Source organism: Anas acuta, chromosome 4 (genome assembly GCF_963932015.1).
Source record: "Anas acuta chromosome 4, bAnaAcu1.1, whole genome shotgun sequence".
Classification (NCBI taxonomy): domain Eukaryota; kingdom Metazoa; phylum Chordata; class Aves; order Anseriformes; family Anatidae; genus Anas; species Anas acuta.
In genome coordinates, this window is record NC_088982.1 from 47,689,866 (window position 1) to 47,695,865 (window position 6,000).

The 6,000-nt window shown below is 38.7% G+C and overlaps 1 long non-coding RNA gene across 2 annotated transcripts in view; it reads right to left on the bottom strand.

Annotated features, from left to right (window-relative positions):
- Nucleotides 1-4,358, bottom strand: part of LOC137856119 (uncharacterized) — a 91,732-nt gene extending 87,374 nt beyond the window's left edge. The window contains exons 1-2 of one of the 2 annotated variants that reach the window (XR_011096209.1): nt 4,108-4,358; nt 3,946-4,017 (exon numbers count right to left, since the gene is read on the bottom strand). This is a non-coding gene — a long non-coding RNA (uncharacterized lncRNA). The remainder of the gene's footprint in view (nt 1-3,945; nt 4,018-4,107) is intronic. The other variant, XR_011096208.1, reaches the window with a different exon arrangement.
- Between the last annotated feature and the right edge of the window lie 1,642 nt (nt 4,359-6,000).

A 6,000-nucleotide genomic window follows, 5' to 3' on the forward strand; every position in this document is an offset into this window, starting at 1 on the left:
CTTTTTTCTACCTAATTGATATTATGTCACAAGAATCCAACTTGTAGTGTAGAATAATTAAAAGTGGAAAACGATAATTAGTTGGCTCCTATTTAAAGCTCCCAGTGGGAAAGACACAGACAAGTCTGTACAATATAGTACCTTGCTAAGAAAGGTCAAACCTTTGGGCTGTATTCAGAGTGAGACACAATATGTCATCAACCTCAAAGGTGAACGGCCTTTGCTTCCATAGATTTAAGTGCTTGGATTGTGTTTCAGTGATCTAAAACAAAAGGAATCCTCAATGGGAGTTAAACATTCCATTGATATAAATGAGGGTAATTGGGACTTCGAAACAGACATCATCATTCTGCCCTTCTCATGATTGAAACTAGGATGATCAGAACTGAAGTCTACAACAGAAATAAGTAATCTTTCTTGCTTGCTAGGGGAAGACATTTTGGTAAGTATGGAAACAATACAAAGAAATCATTCCTAATCTTACCACCTTTTCTAAATGTCACAATGCATGATATCTAAAAGCAGTTTTGATTTATTAATCAGGAACTTAAGGTCACGCTGTCTCACAGGCTTGTGTAGAAAGAAGGAGTGCCTGAGAAATACTGTTATGCACAGTAGCTATTTGTCATGGGAGAAGTCTGCCTTCTTTATTTTGTTTAATATAATCTAAAAGAAAAATGTATCATTTGAGTTTTTAAATAAGCCTCTGAAAATGATTGAAGGATGGATATCTAGCTCTGGAGAGATTCCTTTGAAACCTGCTCTTAGATCTTTTAAGTATGTTAATTTATACTATCTATATGTAGATTAGTCACATTCAACACTGGTCACATTTCTAAGAGATTACAAAAATATATAAAATCCCACTGCATAAAATCTGTCCAGTGGATATTATAAAAATTTGGATGACATTTTGTTCCAAACAGCTGTAAAAAAGTTACTTTAACATGTCTCCCTATTTTATATATGTGGAAAATCTGAATGAACTGTGAACTTCACAGTGAATCAATTTTTATGTGAAGTTGCTTAATAGAAAGGAGTTAGTACATATATATATATACACATATATATATATATGTAACTTCTCAAAAAATGTGTATTAACTTTTCTAATTATCCTACAACTTGCTTAAAAACATGCATTCTCAAAACAAGTCACGTTTTAGCATTTCTCACAGCAATGGTTATACTTTATACACAATGAAATTTGTAAGGTGTTTGAAGTGTTTTTCCATTTTCTATCAAGTATTTCATACAGCTAGATTTATTATCAGTTTTGAAACAGCATTTAGGAGACTCAGTTCATTTCCATTTAGATTTTTAACCTTCAGTGTCCATTTTGGTCTTTCAAACCAAAGTCAAGTCAATGACTGGAGGATCAAAACAGAAGTGAGAGCAGATTAAGACTTCTTTTCTTCCAAGTGGTGAAAACAGGATAAGAGTTCTTATTGCAGCCGAGTAGGAAGTGACTTTGACACTGCATTTTCACATATTGCAATGACATAATAAGAAAATGATAAAATGTTTCTTCTTTGGTAATCCAAAACCTAGACAAGTTGTACAATTTGAAGGTTATACCAAATTCATGTCATCAGTGTTGAGTGGACCAGATTCATGAGTCATAATGCATGCTGCATATAAAAATGGTTGTAAACAGGGAGACAGTTCTTGGATGGAACTGCATCCAGTACTAGAACGACTTCAATTAGGAGTCCACATATGTGCTAAGAGTCTAATTACTATTGCCATATGAGGATGGAACACCAGTAAGCATTAGTTGCCAGTCTTGAACCCCACCCAAAATCCCTTACATCCCTTACTAGGTAACAGCTGAGATTTCACACCACATATTTGAGCAGAAGACAATTACGTTAATTTTGTGAAGGAAAAATACAGACTTCAAGGGACAGAAAGGTAGAAAAGCTCTCAGACTAACAAGCCAAGTGCATTGCATACTTTTTTTTTTCCTCCAGATATAATAAAGAAGGCAGCTGATATACAGTAAAGTATCACAAGCAAATACAGCACTTCTAGTGCAGAAGAGTCTGTATTTCACTAATTCCTTGATACTGTGCCGTACAAAGCTATATTAAACAGCTGCAGTACCTCCAGTAAGCCATTGCACAGATGGAAGGAAGTACAGAGCATGTAGAGTTGCAGAGAGTGGAACACACCGCTTTCTCCAATGCTTTTATTCAAGGTGTTCTGTTCAGCCTATATAATCTCCAGGAAATGTCGCTGTGTTTAGGAAAGCATAGCATTAGCTCATGCTTACTCCTGCTGAAATCACTGGAGACCATGCAGACAACAGATCTTGAAAAGCCCTACTGACAAGAGAACAGGCCAATATTTTCATATGAGTAAACCTGAAACGTAACTACAGTAGTAGGAATGTGACAAAATTGTTCAATTAGATGATCTTTAAGGTCCCTTCCAACCCAAACAATTCTATGATTCTTGTGGGTCCCTTCCAACTCAGGATGGTCTGTGATACTAATTCAGCATAAATCAACACCTGCTAATTGCCAGGTCTCAAGCAGGTTTGCCCATCTGTGCTGTACAGCTAGACTGCTACCCGAAGTCACCCTCAATATTTTAGGCTGGCATAATGATTTAAGACAACGAGGAGGGGGCAGAAGGGACATAGAAGAATACAGACATTGCCATAGTTTTAGGCAACTTGGTAAGTCTGAGCCATAAAACACACACACAAAAATATAATATTCATAATATTATATTAAGTTATCATTATTTTATTTTGTTTTTCTTTTTGTGCTGTGAATCATGCTGAAAACCAATGGGCCCCCTTGGTTTCTTGTACATTTGTCAGAAGCACTCAAATTGTGTATAATGTATAAGTATGTTAGAATATAGCAATCAGAATTACAGGGTAGCACAGGCTGTGTACCCACTCTGTCATCTTCCTTGCACAGAAGGATGTTTATCCCCGATACCTCAGAGACTAGTTATTACAGGTGGGGAGGAAGATAAATTCTCTAAGCTGGTGGACCTTTTTCGAAAGTTTCTCCAAAGCTGAGACGGAGGCCTGTAGGGAAGAGGAGAGACTTTCTTTGTACTGCCAGAGTTGTTTAGCCAATTCATCCACTGCATGGACTTTCCAGTGGAGGTGCTCCCTGCTGTAGATGCCTGCCCATATCCTCCCACTCTCCCTGCCACTCCTAACTACCCTGCCTCAGGACAGATCTCTGGATAACACTCTTAAGTATTTGTTTCACCTTAGACAAAACACAAAGTGCGTTCAGGAGACATAACGATAAGAACATGCTGGTCTGAACATCCCAAGGATAGTCAAAGTTTTGGAAAGCTACCATAACACTCCTGGAAGAGAAGAAAGTGAAAGAGAACAAGTAGGAAAAACCACCATCCACGACCCTACCTCAGAAACTACAATTATATCTCTCATGTCTTTTCTTCAGGTAGCCAATCTACAGAAGGGTCAGGGGGAAATGTCCAGCAATAGTTTCTTTCTTTAAAGTTATTTCTGTGAAGCTACAACTTCTGGTAATCTAAAGGATTTTGAATTACATATTGTTTTCACAATATTTCTTTTACCTACAGCCCATTCTCACAATTGACACTTCACAAAAGTAATGAGAACACCACCAGTATCTACCCAAATCTGTTTCTTCTTACTGCAAAGCAAGATTTGAATTCACAGTAAGGCACCTTTTTCATACAGCCTGCTGTACAGTCTTAACAAATACTTAAAAACATTCTTGAAAGTCAGCCTTACCTTACCTCATACACTTGAGCTTCTGAGGTTGTTTTTTTTTTTGTTTTTTTTTTTTAATTATTATTGTGTTTTTTTTTAGTGCTGGGAAGGAAGCTTAGAATCTATGTAAGTAACTTCACTAAAAACAGACAAGGTGAAGGAAGTACTCCAACTCCCCAAGACAAAACAACTGTAGAACCCAGGTAGACTTACCTGCCAGCTTTTGAACTTGAGTCACTGCCAAACTATTTCACAGGGAAGAAGCACCACCAGGGTTTTCCTGTTCTGAGAAGGAACCACCAATGTAACTAGCTCACAGAGTCTCTGAACCTATTTCACAGAGATGGTAGAAAACACAAAGAAAAAGTAGCCTACTGGGGAACACTGAGTCCATTTCACCAGGACAGTAGAAAAGCACCCTTGGTAACCTGAGCCTCAAACTCCCCCAGGAAAGCAATTCCTCCCATAACTCCTCATGCTTCCTATATAGCAAAGGTCAAATGATACCCACCTGGCAGATTTCACTTAACAAGGGTGGAGCCAAGAGACCTTGTGGAATAGGCTCCTCTACCTGGCTTCAGTCTTTTAAGGTCAATTGCTCCTTATCACTAATGGAAATAACCCAACAAGGGGCTTAGTGGTTAGAGCTGACCTAAAGAATTAACTACAAAAGGTGGACAAGGGTCATATTTCTGTTAATCATTCTGTGAGGAAAATTAGTACAGAGCCTGTTAAAATAAACAAACAAATAAATAAAAGGAAATTAAAAAGAAAATGACCTTAAAGGCAAAATTGCTATCATAGATTTTCATCTGTCTAGCCACCACAGATAAAGAATATAGCAATCAGAACTACTTTTCTTGACATTAATGTTATTTAAATCTGCTTTTCTGAGATGTCTTCTTTATGTAGGACTTTTCAAAACCTAGCCCCGTGACCTCTGACCTCACTATTCACTTCGGCTGCGTATAAACTATCATGTATAAATGCCAGGATCCAGATCCTCACTCACTATTCAGGTCAAAGGCTCGGCTGAAGGTTTGGGTTTTGACTTGATTACATGCCTACATTTCTGTTTCCTGGCAGGTCATGGGAAGAAGATTGGCTGGCTTGGGGGAGCTTATTTACGCGTGGCTTTTAGGCTGCAGCCAAAGTGTTCCTCTAGATCTGGAAGTCTGAAGAGGGTTGCAGTCTCCAAGCTCAGATACAACCCCACGTTAGTCTCACACAACTGATTTTTGTGTTCCTTGCACTAGCTGCTCCTTCATCTCCTCTTCAGAGACAAGGACAGGCGTCTCTTTTGTGCTCCTTCATTGGTAAACAAACCAGGACAGATTAAAGCCTCTTTCTTCAAGTCAGTAAGACACTGGGCTACAAAGATGGCGAAGGGCCTAGAGGGGAAGAGGTATGAGGGGCGGCTGAGGTCACTGGGCCTGTTCAGCCTGGAAAAGAGGAGGCTGAGGGGAGACCTCATTGTGGTCTACAGCTTCCTCATGAGGGGGAGTGGAGGGACAGGCACCGTTCTATTCTCTTCAGTCCCCAGTGATAGGACCAGCAGAAATGGTGTCAAGCTAAGGCAGAGGAGTTTTAGGCTAAACATCGTGAAGAGGTTCTTCACTGGTGATGAAGCAGTGGTGGCCGCACACTGGAACTGGCACTAAGCCTGTTGGAGTTTAAGCATTTGGACTGTGCACTTATTCACATGCCCTGAATTTTTGGCTAGACCTGTGTGGTGCCAGCAGTTGGACTCGATGATCCTTACGGGAACATTCCAACTCAGGCTAGTCTATGATTCTATAATTTTGAAGTTCTTTTACTGTTGTCCTGAAACCAGAACTTCTCTGCAGTTCATCTCCCTCAGAGAATATGAAACAGCATGGATGATAAGGGGATGAAGTGCCAAACCATTGGTAGCTATTATGAAAGTTAATATATAGAAATAACTGTATTTTTTGCACTAATTTATATTATTGTGTGAATACATCTCTAACTCAAAGAGTTAGTAATTGATTTCTTCCTATCTCCATATTTTCTTGTTGAAAAAGACTGAAAAAAAATCTAAGAAATGCTACACATCCCTCTAGCCTAGAGAAAACATGAGTTGAATAAAAATACCTTCACATATCTGTCCATGCAATTAAATTAGATCTGAGCTTCAACTGGCTTCTTCAAGGATGGAATTGGACAACAGGCACATTCTGGTTCAATACTTCCAATTCTATGAATCCTTTTTTTGAAATAAATCTATCTCATCCTTACCAAAACTCT